General features: G+C 45.4%; 1 long non-coding RNA gene across 1 annotated transcript in view; it reads right to left on the reverse strand.

Annotated features, from left to right (window-relative positions):
• Positions 1 to 4053: 4053 nt before the first annotated feature.
• The window catches only part of LOC309647234, a 38508-nt gene continuing 20630 nt past the window's right edge, over positions 4054 to 21931 (reverse strand). Inside the window, exons 3-5 of the long non-coding RNA XR_014255876.1 lie at positions 17998 to 18136; positions 16738 to 16863; positions 4054 to 10284 (exon numbers count right to left, since the gene is read on the reverse strand). This is a non-coding gene — a long non-coding RNA (uncharacterized lncRNA). The remainder of the gene's footprint in view (positions 10285 to 16737; positions 16864 to 17997; positions 18137 to 21931) is intronic.

A 21931-nucleotide genomic window follows, 5' to 3' on the forward strand; every position in this document is an offset into this window, starting at 1 on the left:
AACCAGAGCTTTTCCTGGAATTGAGCATCAATTAGTAAAGTAAATCAGGACCAATTAAATAAAGGTTAAACACAGGCCAGTAAATCACTTATAAAAGTGTTTGCATAATCCTCCAAAACAAAGGGTATTTTTTCCCCCAGACAACTGTGTAAAGGAGGCCTAAACCCACTAACAAGAATGTGATAAAGAGTTTCAGACATTACATGAAATTTCTAAAAATCTTGTATTTGTATTTGTATGGAAATATGTATGGAAATATGTTAATATAAAGGTTTCAGACATTATATGAAATTTCTAAAAATCTTATATGTAAAAAAAAAAAAAAAGTGATAAAGAAAGGTCACAAGGGGGAATTCCCTGGCTGTCCAGCAGGTTCGAGGGCGCAGGTTCAATCCTTGGTTGGGGAACTAAGATCCCGCAAACCACAAGGGGGAAAAAAAAAGGTCACAAGGTTGTCAATCCACTTCCAGGGCCTGATCCAGGCATCCTTCCTACCACTGCTTACAGCTTGAGATCCTCCCGGGGCTATGCTTCTGAATTGGTTCATTTTGACAACTGACCTCTTTTTAAAGCAGAGGTTCTCTATGAGATGGCCCTTGCGTTTCAGTAGCCACCTTCTGGCCAACTCCTGCCTTTTAGGAGTGTAAGAAGCTGGATGCAGTTGAAGCAGCAGCCTCATTTCATCTCCCTGGGCAAAGATGAGGGAGGCAGGTGGACAGTGTTAGAAGGGAGGAGGTAATCTTCCAGTTACCTTGTTTTTTTGTTGTTGTTTTTTTTGCCACACCACGTGGCTTGCAGGATCCTAGTTCCCCCGACCAGGGATTGAATGCACACGCTCGGCAGTAAAACTGCGGAGTCCTAACCTCTGGACCACCAGGGAATTCCCATCAATTCCCTTGTTTTTTAAGTTGAAGGATGCTTCTGAGTTTGGGAGTTCCAGGGTTTTCTTTGCCCAGCTGATTCCTCATCATTATCTGGGGGAAGGAATCGGCCTGAAAGAGCAACGTGAAGCATGGCGCCCTCTTCTAGTGAAGGGAATCGAGGCCTGCTGAGGTTGCCCCTGTGGGCCCACAGCTTCAGACCTTCCCACAGTCACATGTCCCATCCCCCTGTGGGACACATCTAAACTTCCCAGGTACGCCAGCTGTGGGAGCAGGGCGGGAGTTTCAGTTCTGCAAGCTGAAAAGAGTTCTGGAGTCGGATGGTGATGATGGTTGCACAATGTTATGAATGTACTAATACCACTGACATGGTCAAGATGGTAAATTTTATGTCATGTGTATGTTACAACAATACAAACTTGGGGGTATGTGGGAGGGCTGTGGCCACTCCCGGAGGCTGAGCCCACCAAGTGCTCTCGAGAAGCTGGGGTCTGGTCTCCTGATCAGAGCGATGGTCCCCAGGCCGGGTGCTCATGAACTGCACTGCGGAGTTTCAGATACAGATTCCTGAGCCCCGCCATAAAGACCCTGATTTGGCACCTCTAGGGTAGGGCCTGGGAGTCAGTATTTTCCAAACACGCCTGAGATGGTTTTGATAATCAACCAAGTGTGGGATCTGCTGGGCTGGATAGTTAGGGAGCCTCTGTTATTAACCTCAGCGAATTCCAGGCACCTGCTTTTTTTGGACTTAGACTCAACTATAAAGGTGCACAACACACTGGGGCATGTCTCTGGGCCTTTCAGGCTGTTGCTTGCCATTCAGTCATTTGACGAATGTATATTAAGTGCCCACCCTGTGCCGGGAACGGGGGTATGTCAGAAGAGGCAGGGTCTCAGCTCTCACAGAGCACGTCGTCCAGCAGAGATCAATTAGACCCCCTCACCCCTGCCCCTGACCCTTCCCCTTCCAGCAGCCTTCACTCCCTTGCATTTTTTATTTCCCAGCCTGCTCATCTTACTAGATCAAGTTTTATAAATTCCTTCAGAGCTCGATCTGTGTCCAATTCATTTCTAGGCTGTCATTTTCTCCTGGACCCGCCTCTACCCCCAGTGCCCACACCTAGTGTTATGGTTTGCACTCAGTAAATGTCTGTTAAAGAGATTCATTCACTCACCCAGCAAATATTTACAGAGTGCCTACTATGCGCTAGGCATAACTGTAGGTTTCAGGGCTATGAGGAGGGTGAGCTGGCGAGATATCTAGGACGCAGAATTTAAGCAGGAGCTCCCTCTAGGAGCAGCAAGGGCAGGGCTGTCCCCTGAGAGTGAGCGCCTCCTTAAATTTTGTGCCCTAGGTGCCTCGCTTGTCTCACCCTAGTCCCAGCCCTGCTAGGTGCTGGGGATACAGCCATGAACAAAACAGACAGAGATCAACGCACCTAAGTAAATTCTCCTTTCTCCCAGGGTCTTTGTGGGGCTCTGCGTGTTGCCTGTCCTTAAGTCTCTTTCATTTGTGTGCCATCTGCCTTCCCACCTAGACTGTGAAGTCTTATTCTGGTCTGCCCCTTCCTCTTCCCACCCCACCTCCACAAGCATTCTGCCTAGACAATGTTTTCCAGAATCTTGTCCTTGACCATCTGCATGGGACTTCCTCGTGGCACCATTTAAAATGCAGTTTCCCAGTCTCACCTTTTGAGTCAGGTTCTTTGAGGGTGAAAACTCGGGATTCTGCATCAAGGTCCCTGGGTTGTCAAGGCAGGTTTAACGTGTGAGGATCCCCAGCCCACCGATTTGTTCAGTCAGTACTGCTGACTAATACTAGGAGGAGAAGACAGGGGAAAGGGGCATTTTGAAGGTGCTTCAGTTTCTTTGTGATTCTGTTCACAAAGTCAGAAGACACAGGTGTGGGAAAGGGAGGGTCTGGAGAGGTACATGCTGGCCTTGACTCTGACCCTATGGAGCTCTGCAGGGAGATCTCTCAGCTCAGCCTTGCACCTTAGCTGGGCCACTCCAGGCCCTGCCCCATCATCCCTGGAGACTTAACGGGTTGCCTGCCTTACCTCCCCAAGGAGCTAGAGGCTGGTATTTCCCGTAGCTTTGGGTCAAAAGTTTCCATGGAGCCAGTGGAAGCGGTGTGTATGTAGGTGGCTGGGGGGAGAGTCTGAGAGCCCCAGGGCAAATAATGAACGTGGGAGGGTCTGTAAATCTGGTCTTCCCTGACCTCTAAGGCAGGTACCCACCATTTTCTCTTGCTTCACATAGTGCCCTGCACAGATGCCCACACACTTTGGGCTGTCAGGTGCATACTGTTTAATGGTAATCATCTGAATGAAATAAATCCATTGTGTGAGTTACCAGTAAACCCAGTTTACAGGGTGGAGCATACGTCAGCTTTCCCAATCCATCAACACCTTGGCAGGATCAGAGTGAGATTCCTCTGCCGATCCACCACACCCAGCTCCCTCAAAGAGTTCAGGAGTAGATCTCATCTGCTTTTGAAAGGGTTCAGGCATGCAGATGGAGGACCTATCAAAGTCCAGCTGAGGAGGGACTTTGGGGTAGTGTCAACATCTGGATCACGGTCCCAGGGTCCCTAAATGGTAGGTTATTGAGGGCTTTCAACAGCAGGCCATTAGAGTTGAAATGATTAATAACCTATTTATTTGCTTGTAAGGTTGGTGACAGTGGTTTTCAAGCTTTATGTGCATCAGTATCACCTATAGAGCTTGCTAAAACAGGTGCCCAGATGCGACCTCGGAATCTTGAGAGTTGGAGCTTGGGAATTTGTCTTTCAACACCTCCCCAAGCAATTCTGCTACACACACATCTCAGAACCTCAGGTGTTTTGAACTAAGGACTCTGCAGTGTTTGTGTCTTCATTCTGCACACCCCTCCCCACCCTTTCCTTCAAGCGTGGTGGTTTGTACCCTGGCAACTTGGCTAAAATAAAACTACCTCTCCCAGCTCCCCTTCCCCGTAACCCTGAGTTAGAGTTGGACAAAGGAGGAGCTCGTAAAAGATCTGGAAGACGACCGTGAGGTGGCGGCCATTACTCTCGGAAGGCGGTCAGGGTTAAGTTCGGTGACGGGCAGACACAGAGGTGCCAGGTCCCACTTGTCCTCGCTCTCATCCACTCCACATCCAGCTCCTCCTGACAGCAGCCCCAGACCCTCCCTCAGATGCGTGGTGGCAGATCCCTGGAGGAGGGACCCACACAGGGCAGAGTCTCCCTGCAAAACCTCCCTGAAGGCTTTTTTTGCGGTTCCTCCGCAGTGGCGGGGTCTACTTAGCTTATCCGACTGGGTGCTTGGTGGCTCCTTCTCTGACCCTCCAGTCCCTTCCAGGTCTTCACCTCCCCAGCTCCTCCCACGGGGAAGTCAGGTCTCACTCCTATAACAAATCCCTTACCTCAGAACTCACAGGGGCTTCTGCTCCCCCTGGCTGAACCCTGATGGACCAGTCAAGAAACACTTCCCATGTCCAAAATAAAGCAACACCTGGGAATTGGCCTTCCATTTAGATCCAAGAAATGTCCATGGGCTATTAAGATGTGTCGACATCAGTTACAAGGTAACTCAGTTAGTCCTACCATCCATGATCACAGGGTAATTGAAAAAGATGATTCCCCAGATTCTCTGCTGGCAAATAACAGCACCTTGGGCAAGTTAGAAAAAGGTGCTTCCTTTGGGAAGCATTAGTAAAAATCACCCCTTCCTTCCTCCTGCTTTCCCTTTTAATCTGGGTGCCCTTGTGCAGGCCACAACCTGCATAACTGGATATATATAGCTGCCCTGGGTACCTATTCTGTCCATTAATGCCAAGGGGCCCTGATTCCAGCCTCTAATTGCTTTCCTAGTATCATCAAGCATAGACAGGTCACAAAAGTCTCACCAAAATGTTTCAGGGAAGAATAGAACTTCCTTGGTCCTTGTACACTGTCCCCAGTGCCACGGGCAGCCATCCTTCCCTGATCATTCATGTCAACAAGCTCTAGCAAGATTACCACAGCCCTCACTATACGGTAGTGTTACTATTTGTTTGATATCTGTCTCACCCACCAGACAGTGAACTCCCTGAGGACAGGGGCTCTGATCTGGTTGCCTTTGGATCCCCAGTGACCAGTATAGTACCTGGCACAGAAAAGCATGCAATAAATGTTTGTGGAATGAGTTAATGGATCAAGCAGAACTAAAGGAAAACCCCTGTTTTCCTCAACTCCTCAGACTTCTGATATCAGGCGGGTAGGATTTTCTATACCCGACAACTCTCCAATTATCAGTGCACACCAACTGGGTACCTTATAATTTAACTCAATTCTAACACTAACTGCCTGGAGCTAGCACAGACCTCACAGGTTATAGGCTCGGTCCCATAAGATTGACCCCCACTTCAGATGCCAGCCCCAAGTCCCAAGTTGTCCCCTGTATTGCTGGCCAACCAGCTATGAATCAGGGGCTCCCATGACCCTCTCCTCAGCTTCGAATATTTGTTAGAATGGCTCATAGAACCTACCTATATTTACTGGTTTACTGTAAAGGATGTAATAAAGGATACAGGTGAACAGCCAGATGAAGTGGTACATAGGTTGAGGTCTGGACGGTCCCAAGTGCAGGAGCTTTTGCCCCCATGGAGTTGGAGTGCAACACCCTCCCAGCACATGGATGTGTTCACCAACCCGGAAGATCTTTTATGGAAACTACATCATGTAGGCATGATCCATTATCACCTCATCTCCAGTCCCTCTCCCCTCCCCAGAGGAATGGTGGGGGAGGGACTGAAAACTCCAAGCTTCTAATCGTGACTTGGGCTTTCTAGTGAACAGCCCCCATCCTGAGCCATCCAGGAGCCCACCAAGAGCCACCTCATTAGAACAAACGATGCTCCTGTCACCCAAGAAATTCCTTGGGATTTAGGAGCTCTGTGTCAGGAACTGGGGGCAGAGACCAAGTATATAGTTCTTTTTAGGTCACTAGAGGTCACATCTGGTTCTGGAGCTGAGTCTTTCCTATCAGGCTATGTCCTTGTTTGAAAGGGTCAGGAGCCAGGGACCAGATCTTTGCCTCCCTTATAGAGTATGTGATTCACACACCGAGAGGCCAGATACTGGGCACCATGGACCCTTCTGGTCTGAGGTCTTCACTGGTACTTGGTCAATCTTGGCTGATCACAAGCTATATCCAGGTTAGTAAATATGTGACATAAGGGCCCCCAATCCATTCTCCAGTGCCCATGATCACTAATCTATTTTGGCCCTCAAGTCTTCTCAAGACAACACCCTGGATAGTTACTGCCAACTGATCAGGGTTGCTACACTAGATGGAAGCCATGTCTTGCCTTGGGCAGCCTCTGAGCGCTGTCTTACTGCCATCTGGGCCATCAGAGGCATCCATATTTTTGTTTGCAGGAAGGCCTTTGCCAAAGAACACCAGCAAGTAAAGTAGAAACTGAGTCCTAAATAAATGGCCCCAACTTTATCCAACATAAGTAACCATTAAACCAGCCACAAATAACCATTTTTTTCAATCAAATGTAAAAGGCAAAAAGATGGCTTTGTTTGTCTGATGTGGTGCAACTTTAAAATGGGGGTTAGAAACTAAAAATAGAGTTACTGTATGATCCAGCGACCCCACTCCTGAGCATATATCTGGAGAAAACTCTAATTTGAAAAGATACATGCATCCCAATGTTCACAGCAGCACTATTTACAATAGCTAAGACTTGGAAGCAACCTAAATGTCCATCAACAGAGGAATGGATAAAGAAGATGTGGTATATATATACACAATGGAATGTTACTCAGCCATTAAAAAGAATGAAATAATGCCATTTGCAGCAACATGGATGGACCTAGAGATTATCATACTAAGTGAAGTAATTCAGACAGAGAAAGGCAAATATCATGATACCACTTATGTGTGGAATCGTTAAAAATGATACAAATGAACATATTTACAGAACAGAAATAGACTCACAGACATAGAAAACTAACTTATGGTTGGTTACGAAAGGGGAAAGGGTGGGGAGGGAAAAATTAGTAGTATGGGATTAAAATATACACACTATGGGACTTCCCTGGTGGTCCCGTGGTAAAGAGTCTGCCTTACAATGCAGGGGACGCAGATTCGATCCCTGGTCAGGGAACTAAGATCCCACATGCCATGGGGCAACTAAGCTCGCACACCACAGCTAGAGAGAGAAGCCGGCGCACCGCAACGAAAGATCCTGCGTGCCTCAACAAAGATCCCGCGTGCCGCAACTAAGACCCGACACAGCCAAAAATAAATAAATTAAATAAATAGTAAAATAAATCTTATAAAAAATATATACACACTACTATATATAAAATAGATAAACAAAGACCTACTGTATAGCACAGGGCGCTATACTCAATATTTTGTAATAACCTATAATGGAAAGCAATCACTTTGCTGTATACCTGAAATTCACAACATTGTAAACCAACTATATTTCAATTAAAATTTAAGAAAAATTAAAAAACCAAATGGGTGTTTGATATGGACCCAAATGCCTGGGGACAAGTCTGCCCCCACTGGGGTCTGTTTCATTGCAGAGACTTCTCTCCCTGCCCCAACACACAGTCTGGTTCATCTTGAATCCAGCAGGGCCATTAGGGGTCTCTGAATCCTGCACATCTCCTGGCTCTGCAGTTGCCTCGCTTTAGTTGCAGAGCTTGGCATTTGGTAGGAGTGAATCTGCTGTCAGGCGTGGAGGGGAGGGGAGGGGAGGGGCAGGCTCTGTGGAGCAATGGAAGGAGGATGGGAGGGAGGCAACCATTTGGCTTCCTGCTCCAGTTCTGCCACTTAGTAACCATGTGACCTGGGACAAGTCAACAGTCTGAGCCTCTATTTCCTCATGTGTGAAGGACGTGGCGGGAAGAGTAATTATTAGTTGCTTATAGGTATCTCATTGGGATATTGAGAACATCAAATTAAATTGAATGGCTGATGTGAAAGTGCTTTAAGTAAGGTAGGAGAAGGTTCTGTTCTGTTCACTGCTTTATAGCACAGAGTCTGGCCCATAGCCTCGTGAGGTAGTCAGTAAAATGTTTGTTGAATAAATAAATGTAAACACAAAAATCTTTCCCCTCTGTGGGGTAGAGAGGGGAATGATGTCAGAAGCGCACGGTGAGCTTCAGAGATGGTTGTGATAGTCTATGTCTACGGCTGCATGGAGGTTACATGCTTCATTGGTACTCTGTGTGCTTGCATGTTAAATATTCTTCTGTATGTGTTCAACATCTCATTAAAGCACTTAAAAAATATAATGCAAAAAAGAAAAAAGTAGAGAGGAAAACATGCGGTAAAGTACCTTGCCAAGAGAAGATAGTATTGTAACTCCTGATATTGCTTCCACGCAAGCAGTGAAACTGTTCTGAGTGACCTCACTCAATTCATCAAGGTCCATGTTTGGGCCAAGCATTGCTGAAAGCAGAGGAATTTATAGAAAGAAAGTTATATCAGAAACCAAGACTTGATGGGATCTACTTTTTAATGAGAAAGTATGTAGGCTGATTTTTTTTGTTTGAAGTCACTGCCTTTCACTTATATGCGGGTCACACTTGAGCCTAGTCAAGGTAAAGTACGAGTAAGCTGTCGTGTCTTGGCTTGTGCAGTAGCCTCTGCCTTGCTTCACCTTGCTGGTTCATACTTGTCGTTCAAGACCTACCCCAGGTGTCATCTTTTCTGGGAAGTTCCTCTGAGCTGCCACAATGGCATCCTGCCACCTTAGCTCATCTGTGGCAGTGGTTCTCAATAGGGCTGATTTTGTTCCTCAGGGGACATTTGGCCCTGTTTAGAGATATGTTATTGTCAAGGCTGGATGGGGGTGGGGTGGAGGGTATACCACTGGCATATGGTGGGTAGAGGCTAAGGATGCTGCCGTGCATCCTACAACACACAGAACAGTCACCCCCACGACAAAGGGTTCCCTGATCCAAAGTGTCCATAATGCCGCTGCTGAGAAACCCTGCTTGATGGAGTGAAATTTTCCTTCTGTCTCACTGAGACCCGAGCTCATCCTGGGCAGGGCCCTTGCTGATTCAGCCTTTTATCCCCAACACCAGCGCACTGCTTAGAAACATACACACACACACACACACATTTACTTTCCTATTCATTTTGTTCCCCTACTCTGTGTAAGGTGCAGTACTAGCTGGAGATGCTCTCAAGGAGTTTTGTAATCAAGTGGAGGACAAGGTCATGTAAATACCGAATCATTCCCAAGACAGATCGAAAACAGGGTCGTAATAGAGGAACACGTAAAGTGCTTTGGGAGAACGGATTACTAGGTTGAACCAAATGAAGTTGCTGACATTCTACCTTTTTGACTAGAAAAACAGCAATGTTATACGGCTCACTCACAAGTGTGGTTTACCCTAAATACTTTGGACAGAGTTGGGGGCGATGAGCAGACTTCACAGGGAAGGAGAGACGCAGGAAGCACGTGTTTCACAGCCTGCCTCCTCTGCGGCATGAGAGAAGGACCCTATTTTTTTACTTCGTATTTGTGCCCACTTTTACTTCTTTGTATCACCCCCCCCCCCGCCACGTCACACTTCCTGGAAGAATGCCTTACAGTTAGAAGGCACTGGTAATTTTTTTGTTGACTAGAGTTCAGGTAAACTATTTGTACTTCAAGTTTGTTTTATCACTGTCCTTGCACTTTAGTCCCAGGGAACTGAAGAACAGTGTTATAGAGGCACAAAATAATGTAGTGCTTTCCTGGTGGCAATAGGTACAAGAAGACAGTCCCCCAGTACCATCCCAAGTCACAGCCTGTCAGAAGAGCCATAATGGAAACTGCCAGGAGCTAAAAGCCCAGAAGCATGGCTGGTGGCCATCTGTGCTATCATGTGACCCTGGTGTGTCAGGCAGCCCCACATGCACCTGACCCACGAGCCTTGGCCACTTAACCTCGTGCTCTGGAGCAGGTAGTGGAGGATAAACATTTCAAAGTTGGACTCAGAACTTGGCAGGGTCCAGCTGTCAACCACACGCAAGCCAGAGAACTCTGGAAAATTGAAATGTTTATAAGGTCAAACTTTGGTAAGTCTGATAAAGTCTGGTTGCAGGTATCCATCTAGTCTCTTGAAAGAATTGCCCGGAAGCTCATTGCTGAATGGTTGGATGTTACCAGTGGTGAACAGTCTCTGCTTGTGGATGGAATCTGGCAGCTCAGACAACACCCCACAGCTCCTGATGCGAGTCTGGGCAGGAGCTAGGAGGCTTGCAGCCAAGAAGATAAACCCAGGACAGCCCTGTAGGCTATCCAACCATCTGGCAGGTGGACTTACTCAGGGCCACTGGTGACCCCTGCCACGACCAGACACCAGTAGCAAGACAGCCTGGGATTCTGTGCTTGTCCTTTCCTTTCCATGGGGCTCCTAGAGAGAGAAGTGGCTCTTATACTTCTAGATGCAACAGTGACCCCGAGTTCATTTGTCCATGTGGATCTCAGTCGATGCTTGAATTCTGTCCTAACTAAACCTTGTTGTCAGAGCCGTGGATTAAATACTGATTCTGGCCTAAATAAAGCAACCTCTAGGGACTTCCCTGGTGGTGCAGTGGCTAAGAATCCTCCTGCCAATGCAGGGAACAGGGGTTCGAGCCCTGGTCCGGGAAGATCTCACATGCCGCGGAGCAACTAAGCCCGTGCACCACAGCTACTGAGCCTACGCTCTAGAGCCCGCGAGCCACAACTACTGCGCCCACGTGCCACAACTACTAAAGCCTGTGCGCCTAGAGCCTGTGCTCTGCAACAAGAGAAGCCACCGCAATGAAAAGCCCGCCTGCCGCAATGATGAGTAGCCCCCGCTCACCGCAACTAGAGAAAGCCTGCACGCAGCGATGAAGACCCAACGCAGCCAAAAATAAATAAATAAAATAAATTAAATAAATAAATAAATAAATAAAGCAACCTCTAGGTGTGGAGGATTGTTTTAAGTAAAAGAAGAATTCAGGGACAGGGGAGGGATAAATTGGGAGATTGGTATTGACATATACACATAAAATATATAACTATATATATATTATATATATCTATATAAAATAGATATATCTAATAAATAGATATACATAAAATAGATAACTAATAAGAACCTACTGTATAGCACAGGGAACTCTACTCAATACTCTGTAATGACCTATATGGGAAAAGAATCTAAAAAGGAGTGAATATGTGTATATGTGTAACTGATTCACTTTGCTGTACAGTAGAAACTAACACAACGTTGTAAATCAACTATACTCCAATAAAAATTAGTGTTAAACAAAGAGAAGAATTCAGACCATGGATATAGCATTTCTTTTTCTTTTTTAAAAAAATTTTATTTATTTATTTTTATTTTTGGCTGCGTTGGGTCTTCGCTGATGCGCGCAGGCTTTCTCCAGTTGTGGCGAGCGGGGGCTACTCTTTGTTGCGGTGCGCGGGCTTCTCATTGCCGTGTCTTCTCTTGTTGCGGAGACCAGGTTCTAGGTGCATGGGCTTCATTAGTTGCGGCACGCGGGCTCAGTAGTTGTGGCTCACAGGGTCTAAGCACAGGCTCAGTAGTTGTGGTGCACGGGCTTAGTTGCTCCACGGCATGTGGGATCTTCCTGGACCAGGGCTCGAACCCGTGTCCCCTGCACTGGCAGGCGGATTCTTAACCACTGCGCCACCAACGAAGCCCCGGATATAGCATTTCTTGAGCTGGTTTCACAAAGATATATTTTTTGTTTTAACACTGGTCCGTGGGGAAAAGGTTTGTGGAAATTTGAGAAGGGGATGTTGATGGACTCAGATGCTTTGGAGCTTATCTATGAGACTTGGTGAGGCAATAGGGCTTCCACCATTCTCCCTCAGGGAAAAGGTTACTCAACTTTTGAAGCCCCACAGATTTTGAGCCTTTGTTATTGAAATCGCACTGTCCTTAGATTTTAAAGGACAGTGAGATTTGGGACTGTACCTTCTCAAAGGTACCCACTCTCTAATTCCTCCTGTGGAGTTTGCTCTTGACAGAGCGTGACACCATTTGTTTGTGATGAGATTCAATTTATGTAAAATTGAATTAAACCACTAAAAAGAAAGACTTCATTTTGCTTCCTGATTTTGGAGGGAGAGAAATATTCTTCTTTGGTATAACCATTATAAATCTTAACATCACCGAAATGAAGCTTTATTTCTAGACACTGCATGTAAAAGCCACCAATGTTTCAGGGACAGAGGCCATATTTGATTTCTCTCTTTCCCTGCCCTTCTAGACAGGAAGATACATGTCTGTTGAATGACCGTGTGCTCCCAACATCACTTCTACATTTCATCTTTTTAAAGTACTGTTATAATAATATGGGTGAAACATATGGAGTCCAACCCACGGTTTGATAAGTGAAATTTAACATCCTTAATGTTTTATAAGGTTATCTAGTCTGAGCAATGTCTCACAGGTAAAAATAAACCTTTTTTTTTTTAAAAAAAGTCTTCCTAATTCATCTATACTAGAGGCTCCTGGGAATCCTATATGATCATGTCCACAGTTTGCTGCACTTAGTATTTAAAGCATTTTCTCAAAGGTTTCAGGGGTAACTGCAGGGTGTGCTGGAGGTGGCTCAGACCCCTCTCAAGGGCAACTGGGCATCTCTTCCCAACTCTGCACTAAGTGACCTCATGTTGGCAGCTTGAGATCAGCCCTGGAGGAGTATTTACACCAGGGAAATTGGAAAATCCAACAAATAAAAGCTTTTTTTCCCCCGAACACCTGCCACTCCACTGAATAATTGTTCAAATATAAAACTGTAGGCTATGTTCTCGCTGTCATGATATTTTTTAAAACTAGTTTTTTCATTGAAAAAAGAAATATATGCATGTGTGTGTTAAAGTACAGTAGAAATCTTTGTTAAAAAGAAACCTACAAGTATAATGGTTTAAATAAGATAGATATTTGTTTTTCTCTCAGGTAAAAGTCCAGAAGTAGGATGCCCAGCGCTGGTAAGGCAGCTCTCTTATCCTCAATATATTGATTCTGTCTCTGGGTCTAAGGTGGATGCTCCAGCTCCTACCATCATGTCTGCATCCCAGTGGTCCAGACAGGGGAAAAGGCAAGGGCAACCTTTATCCATTCCTTTTAAGGGCATAGCCCAGAATCTGTACATGTCCCTTGTGCCCTCAATCCACTGGCTAGAACTTAGTCCTTATTCCACTAGGCAATACCTAGTACCAGGGAGACTGGGTAATGTAATCTCTAGTTGGGTTCCCACATACCCAGCTAAAACTCAGGGTTTCTATAGTTAAGGGAAGAAGGGGAGAATGGATATTGGTGGCTAGCTAGCAATCGCAATCACTACAGTGTTAAAAATTAAAGTGACTTGAAAGGACAGACCATGAAAGTTGGTATCCCTCCCTCCCATTCTAGCTTCCAGACTTCCTCCCTAGAGGGAGTTTCAGAAGTTCTATGCAAATGATAGCACATGCATATATGTTCTCTCTTAGAAGGCCATCTTTCCCCAAAGATTAAAGAGTGGACTCAGGTGTCACAGTGGCCTGGGATTTAATCCTAATTCCACAGCTAACTCTCTGTGTGAACTTGGGCAATATACTTCACCTCTGTCCTACAGTTTCTCCATGTATAATATGGAAATAATAATAGTTCCTACCTGTCTGGGTTCTTGTGAGAACCAAACGTGATCATATAGTTGGTGCTTTGATCAGTTCTTGGCACATAGTCTGCACTAAGATACAGCTGTTGCTATAATTCTATTTGTGTCAATTAATAACATGGAATGTTTATTTATTTTAAAATAACAGCATTGATTTTGTTCCTCTCAATTTTATGGTCTCCTTGGCACTTTTGCTCAATAGAGAAGATTGGATGGGATCTGGAGTTAGAAGACCTGCATTTGAACCCCAGATCTATTGGGTCTGATTAGTATTTGAATTAATCATTTAAACTCTCCAAGCCTGATTTTCTAATTTTTAAAATAGGAAAAATAATATGTACCTCCCGGGGTTGCTATGAGGATCAAATAAGACCCTGTATGTGGAAGTGGTTCATGACTATTATATTAAACACTGCGTACATGTCACTGCTGTTCCATAACAGGTGTGAGAATCATCCAGTTGGGAAGGGTTCAGAGGTCATTTGGTCCGTTAGCTGTATGGTCAAGACGGTAGGATGGTCCTCTCAGAGCACCTGCTCAGCTCACCCGCAGAGGCAGGTTGCTAGTACCATTTGCAGAGATGCCTCAACAATACCTATTGAATTGGTTCTTTTCTGTGTCCCTCCACTGCCACCTCCCCAGGCCAGACCAAGTGAACACTATTTCTCACCAGGACCACTGCGATGGCCTCTCAAATGGTCTCCCTTCTCTAGATTCTGCCCCTGAATTAGTCCATTCTGCAGACAACTGTCAGGGTCATCCTTTAAAAAACAAATCCAAAGGTCTGATAGTGAGTGACTCCTCTGCTTGAGAACACTGAATGGACTTCCATTTTCATAATATGGTGGGAGAGGCTCTGGAATTACCCTCCGTGTACAAGACATACTCTAAAAATCTTAAAGACCCGGCAGGATACTGAATTGTCAGAAAAGCCCAAATCCAAGTACAACTGGAAACCCAGAGAGATAAATGGAGCATGGGAGCCACTTTTTTCTGAGGAGATGTTCCGTCACTGGTAAACTCTGTAACACACATTATTATCTAGGAATGATATTCAAAACGACATCAACAAAATCAAGCCTCGGCCAGATCTGGCCTGCAGACTGCAGGGAGGTTGGGGGGAAGATGTGATGTGGCTGGTGTTCCCTAAAGGCCCTAAGTTTGTGTGTTGATAGTGACTCTCAGAGACAGGTCCAAACCCCTGGCCCTATGCCTACTTCTTAAGGAGGCTTCTGCTGAACAGGTGAGAGAATTACAGAGTTATTTGCCTTCTAAGTGTCTTTGAACTCTCAGGCTTCCTTTTCCCTTCCACAGTTTCTGAGTCACTTCTCTGATTTTAGGTCAGGTGCCCAATACCTAACAGCTCATAATTCCTCTTCACTTTTCAGAAAGTGCAAATCTAGTAGAGCACATTTTTCGGCAGCCTGGGCTCACCAGGGGCTGGATGGTAGCAGAGATGCAGGATATCCAGCTAGGCAGCACTATGTTGACGGAAAGGCTCTGGGCTCTTAAAGTGGAAGTATCAGTGTTTCAGTCTCCCTGTATCTCAGCTTAATAGAGGTGTTCCTGGATGAAATGGAAGGACAAAAATCCAAGAAGGAAACAGGGAAGGTCTCGGATGCACATGGTACATTTTAGACCTTAAGAGCATGGACTTCAGGATAAGAACGGTCTGAGACTGAATCCTGGCTCTGCCACTTTATAACTGTGTGACCTTTGCCAAATTATTTAAGCTCCAATTCCTACATCTGTAAAGTAAGGATTATACCAGGTTGAACAATATGAAATTGCTTTCGTGTGAGTCAAGCAGTCAAATATTGTCAGTTTCAACCTAATGTGGTACCTACCTCCCAGGGTTGCTGAGGATAAAATGAGATCATTTGTGAAAAGGGCACAGCACAATTTTTAAGGAATATTCGACCGAAGGAAGTAGGTAAGCAAGCTAGGAATGATAAGTGCAAAGTCTCTGAAGGAGGAATGTGCTTGAGAGTATTCCTGGAAGAACAGAGCAACCAGTAGGGCTAGAGCCCATGAGGGAGAGGGAAGGGGTTGGAGGTGGTCCAGGGATGTGGCCTGGCATTGGCTCACACAGGGCCCTGGGAGCCGTCATGAGGGGTTTGTGTGTGTGTGTGTGTGTGTGTGTGTGTGTGTGTGTGTGTGTGTGTGTGTGTGTGTGTGTGTGTGAATCTTAATGATGGAATCAAGAGCTAATACTTATTGTGAATTCGGTTCTGGACATTTTTGTGGTACAAAGTAAGTGCTCAATAAACAGAAGTCAAAGAAGCTGAAGGTGTAGATGGCATGTAGGTGAATGAGACAAGGAAAAGAAGCAGCAGTAACTCCTAGGCTGGCAGCACAAATGGGGACTTTCTGGGGGAAAGAGCAGCATATTGTGCCCCCAGGAGCTGTAAATTAGGACCCTTGGGCCCATAGATACAGAGTTCTTTGCTCTGGACCCAGGATGAAGAGGTGCATCCTGGTGCTTGGCTCATCACACCCTGAGAACAGGCCAGGAAGTTGACCATAGGTGATGTAAAGGCAGTAAATTAGCAGAGTAATTTAGCATAGTTAAGTTAAGCAGGGCTCTGGACTCAGCTCTACCAGTTACTAGTTATGTGACACTGGCAAGTTACTTAACTACTCTGAGCCTTAGTTTCCTCTTCTGTAAAATGGGGGTGATGGTATTACCTACCCCACAGAGTTGCATGAAGATTAAATGAGATAATGCAAGCAAAGCACAGAGTAAGCCCTCAGTAAATTATTATTATTCCTGGGCCAAATGTATGGGATACTGGTAAAGCATTTCCAAAGATGTTTCAAGCCCATTAACCACTACGTATTGTTAGGGACTTGTGTGAGGACACTAATTCTATGTCAGAAGAAACCTGACAAGCACGTCTAAGGCTCAGGAAATCCTGGTTAGGAAACAGAAAGCCTTGAGGACATGCTTCAAATCAAGTGTTGGGATTAGGGGAGAGAAAAGCGATGTGAGAAGTGCGCGTATAGATATAGACTGTTTTGCAAAATAGGATTTAGTTTTTTGGACCATGAGTTAATAAAGAAGAACCAATATCTTCTGGCTTGAGACAGAACATAAGGGGCAGGGCGTGTGGTGTGTACAGAAACATCCTGTGTGCCATGCCCCGTGCACGCCCTCATTTAAACCCCGAAGTAGCCCTGCAGCTGAGCGTTAAGTGTCCACTTACCCCATAAGGAAACTCAGGCTCAAAGAGGCAGAGTTGAGACTTGAAATCAGTCTGACTGAAGCCAACATTCCCGCTTTTAAGATGCAACCACGGCAGACGGTACGTGAGGTTTTCAGGACATCATCACTGGGAAGAGAATCAGAATAATACTTATGGCCTAATATTTATATGAATAATAAAGAGATCTCAAATATAATCTCTATGAGTTAAGATTCTTTTAGTTATAAGAAAGAAAAATCAATTAGAGCCAGCTTATAAATAAATAAATAGATAAATAGATAGATAAAATAATATTATTTTTGGAGGGGGAGGATCCCAGGGAATGTTGACCAACCAAATCTCAGAAGGAACAGAAATTGGGGATCCAAGTAGCAGGAGTTTATTATGGACTTTCTAGAGAACTGCCCCCTGCAGAACTCAGCTACAGCAACCCCTAGGACCTGGGTCTCTTCATTCAAAATTCTGAAATTTCTAAGAAAGAGAACCTGACTTGCCCAGCTCAGGCCAGGTTCCTATGCCCCCAGCTGGGTCTAGGGGCAGGACCTAAAACACAAACATGGCTGCTGAGGGCCCACCCCATGCATCAGGGCTGCCTCAGAAGAAAGGGGTTCAAGGGTGGGGGGTTGAGCAGGCACCCACACCTCCCCCAGAGGGATCCAAGGTACTGTAGGTTTCAGCAAGATTCAAAAATGGGATCAGGCAATGGAAGAATAAATCTTAATTTTTTATCAAAAATAAGTTAGTTATTTTTGAGTTATAATAAATTTCATTATATGAACTCAGTAATTCAGATATAGAACAGGTCATCCAAGGTGATGTCATCTAAGATCAAACTGTGGATCTAGGTGGTAATTCAGGGAGTCCAGGTAGTAGTTGTGTGGTGTGGGGTTAACTGTTCTGGTGACTCTACCTGTAGTTGGTGGGAGGAAACCCATGTCTGGGGACACCACCTGAAATTTTACTTTCTAACTTTGAAAGGTATGATGGAAGTTACATTACAGGAAACTTAGAAAGAGGAGGAAAATATTGCCCATAATCCCACTACCTTAGTTCCATCATTCTCTTGTCACTTTAGTTGCCATCACAATGTTCATACAACTTTTTAATCTGCTTTTTTCATTGTCACGAGCATTTTTAAGTGCTCATAGTCTTCACAACCATGATCTTTAATAGCAACATAACAAGAAAGTACTTTGTATAAAATAAACAGACCTGGCGTGAAGGGAGGTAAAGTAGACATTTTTGCAAGAAAATACTGACCTATATGAAAAAATTCCTAAATCTGGTGCCAGCTGCCAACCAACCTGCTAAGGATCACCTATTCCTGAATTCTTTATGGCCATGATCTTCCTGTCTGTCCTACTGTGGGATTTCAGATCTGTTGCTTCCAGGCAGGAGTCTGCAAAGCAGAGAATGCAAAGTTAGTGGGGCAGGTACGAGATGTTTAGTCCATGCTGATGGTCTGGACATCTAGAGGGGTGGTCCTCAGCTGAGGGCAGTTTCCTCCACCCACCTACCCACCCAGCGGACATTTGGCAACGTTTGGAGACATTTTTGTTGCCACAACTGGGGACAGAGGAGAAATGTTGCTAGCATCTAGTAGGTAGAGGCCAGAGACGCTACTAAACATCCTACAATGCACAGGACAGTTCCCACAACAAAGAATTATCCCAGCCAAATATGAGTAGTTACCAAGGTTGAGAAACTCTGATCTAGATTGCACTGCAATTTCTTTTAAAATGTTAATGAACTCCATATTTACATTATCTGCCCTTGTTTGATTTGGGAAGATTCTGGGATTTTTGCTGAAGGTGATGGGAATGAATGGATTGAATGGGTTTGCAAGATACTTGAAATAAAGCATGTGGCAGGAGAATGCAGAGGCTAAGCGTAAAGACTCTGGAGTTTGGAAGAATCAAGTTGAAATCCTGGCTCACCAAGTAAGCCCTCTAGGGCCTGCAAATGGGGTGATAAAACTTGCCTCCTGGTGCTGAAATGGGGAGGAAATTAACATGTCTGAAGCACTTAGCAGGGCCTCACATGCAGTGAGTACACGAGAAATGGGGGGAGGGGCGGTGGTGGTGATTACTGTGCCCAAGCTCAGGTTCACAGTGTTTACCACTTCTCCAGCATCGACATTGCAGCTGCATTTCGTACATTCTTACTTTAGGAAAAATAGATTTTAAACACATTTTTATGATCTCGTCTGTGGAGACCCAGGCAATGTATACAAGATACATGATCTACATGAATTTTACAGGAAGAACTGCTTAGGTGAGGGTTGTCTAATTGAAATCTCTAATATATTTCCCCTGGTGTTTTGGTTATTTTCTTTCGAATAATTTATTAATTTTCTTGTTAATTTGGAAAATACTTGTTTTCTGACATTCTTTGTTAAGCTCTTTTGATCTACTGAGAATTTAAGAGTGGGCCAAGCTGAGATAAAGTTATTGGGTAGCTAAACAAAATTACTGTCCACAGAGGCAATTCAAGTCCCCCATGCGGTGTAAGAATCTCTCTCGTCCCCATCCTGAGCTAAGTGTCTGGTTATCAGAAAGCAGTCATAGGAGACCCCAGTGTGCACTGGGGATCTGTAACCACTCTATTATCTACAGCTTGTTTTTGTGTGTCTGAGAACATCGGAGGAGCATTAAACACCGTGAGGAGCATGAAAGGCATCCTGGGCTTCCTGGGGTGGTCACAGAGTGAGTCCCAGTACAGGGAGGAGTGAGGAGGAGGAGGAAGGAAGAGGGGGGAGGGGGAGGAGGAGGAAGGAAGAGGGGGGAGGGGGAGGAGGAGGAGGAGGGAAGAGGGTCTGCCCGGGACAGCCCAGGACAGGGGCCGGTGCTGGAGGCTGAAATGGGCCCAGTGAATAGGCAGGGGTGGAGCCTCAGGAGAAGAAAAAGGAGAAGGGATCCACAGTGTGAGAAATGCTCCAGGCGAAGAACGTCCCGGTTCTGATCAGCAGGGCGATTGTGGGGAAGCCACGTGTGGGCAGATGGTCCTGGGTGGGCCTGGACTGAGATGGCCTCTGATAAACAAATATGAGGCCTGAGAGAAAGAGGATCCGGAAAGAGCCACAAAGGCGGGGAATAAAACCAGAAAGAGTGTTTGATAGTAACCAAGAGAAATAGGAGTTTCATGAAGAACAGATCCAGTCACATTAAGACAGAGCCTAACCGTGTCCTTGGGATGCTGGAAACGGCGGTGATGTCTGTGGTGGGAGCCGTTCCCGCGCTGGTGTGGTTGGGAACCAGGTGGAGTGGGCTGAGGTCAGATGCAGGGAGTAGTCAAGAGAGCATGTCAACTGCTCTTTCAGACGTTTGGCTCTGAATGGGGTTCAAGGCCACTTGCGGGAAGCTGGATGCGGGATCAAGTGGGTTACGTTTCCTGTGTTGTTGAGTGTGGTGGTGCACTGGTGGAAAGAAGCCGGGACATGACCGGGAATAAAGGTTCAGGAAAGAGAGTGGAGAGAGATGGAACAGTTCTAGGTGCCCAGTTCTGGAGATGGGGAGGGAAGGAGTGAAGACAATGCAGCCTGTTCATCACACAGAGGCTGACGGCCCAGTGACCTCTGCTTCCCCCAGGAAGTAGCGAGAGTGGTCGTCTGCTAAGGGAGATGGGGCCGGGATAGGCTGGATTGTGGAGGGGAGTGGGGCAGGACACACAGGGGTGACGAAGCAGTGGGGAGGCCCACACATGTGCAGCAGCACCAGTTGCCCTATTTGGGGGTTCTCTCCAGCAGTGAGACTGCTGTGGATACCCCACTTGACTCGACGAGTCAGATTCCTCCTTCCCAGCATCACCAGGTCCTGGCCCTTCCTATCTACCTGCTGCCCCTTCAGGAACCGGCACCAGGCTGAGCAGGGTGTGTGTGTGTGTGTGTGTGTGTGTGTGTGTGTGTCTCTTATAAAAGCCCTGTCAACACTTCACTGCCTGAAATGAGTTCAGTCTCATGTGAAAGTTCTCATCATGTTGATTCAAACCCTGCTTCCCAGATAGCCTATGTCTTGGGGTCTCAGTAACTTCTACAAACTCTTCTAATTCTATGTTCCAAAGTCAGACCAATCTAGGCTTGAATCCTGTTTCTGCCCTCACTAACTATATCCTTGAGAAGAGTTTTACCTAACTGTTCTCTACCTCAATTTTTTCAACTGTACAATCAGAATAATAATACCATCTTAGGGGGTTGTTGAAGGATTGAATGAGAAGGCATGTAAAGCATTTGGCACAGTGTCTGGCATATGGTGTGAGCTGAATAAATGATCGCCATAATAACAAAATATTAGTGACAGTGCTTAATGTTAATCTTATCAATGTTAATAATAATTATAATCACGGTTCATCAAATATATAAGGCAGCTATGTTTCCACTAAACTCTTTTTCTCCAGCTTAAAGATCCTCAGTTCTTTTAACATTTTCTCCTGGGGCAAGGTTCAAACAGCAGCTCTGTCGGGGGTAGTGAGTCCCGTGTCCCTGGAGGAATTCAAGCAGAACGTGAAGCGTAACTCGGTGGTGATGTTGTAGAGGGCCTTGAACTTCTGACCGAGGCTTAAGCTGAAAAACCCTAGGGGTCCATTCCACCCTGTGTCCTTCCAACCTTCTGACTTAAAATACAAGGTCAGAAAGTGTACAATAAATGCTTCTCTGTGTCATAATCATTGTCGTGTTATGTATGTTTGTCATTGTTATCGTATATTAAAATTTATCACTTTTAACAGTTGTCATTGTTATCATCGTCAAGGCCAGGGTTTTAATAAAAATGTCCATCTTCTAAAGTCTAAAATTATTGGAGAGGGTCTGATTAATTCAGAAAACATCAACAGCATCGTGCTAGATTCCTAAGGCTGTGAAAATGTGTAAAGTGTTACTTTTCTTGATAAAAATAATAGCAACACTTACATGGTGCTTATTCTTTAAGTTCTGCCCGTTTCACATGTACTCATTACTTTGATCCTCATAAAACGTTATGAGGAAGGTATTGCTGTTATCCTCATTTGACAGAGGGGAAACTGACACTCAAGAGGTTAAGTGACATGGCCAAGGCCGCAGGCTGGTGAGTGTGGGCGCTGCACTAGAGCCAGGGTGACCTGGTTTCAGATCCTTTCTTGACCACTAAGCCATACAGCCTCTCTGCTGAGGATGGAAACCACAAACATTTCACCTTGAGTTTTTGCACCATTTCCCAGAAGA

Source organism: Balaenoptera physalus (assembly GCF_965194825.1).
Source record: "Balaenoptera physalus genome assembly, chromosome: 17".
Taxonomy (NCBI): Eukaryota; Metazoa; Chordata; class Mammalia; order Artiodactyla; family Balaenopteridae; genus Balaenoptera; species Balaenoptera physalus.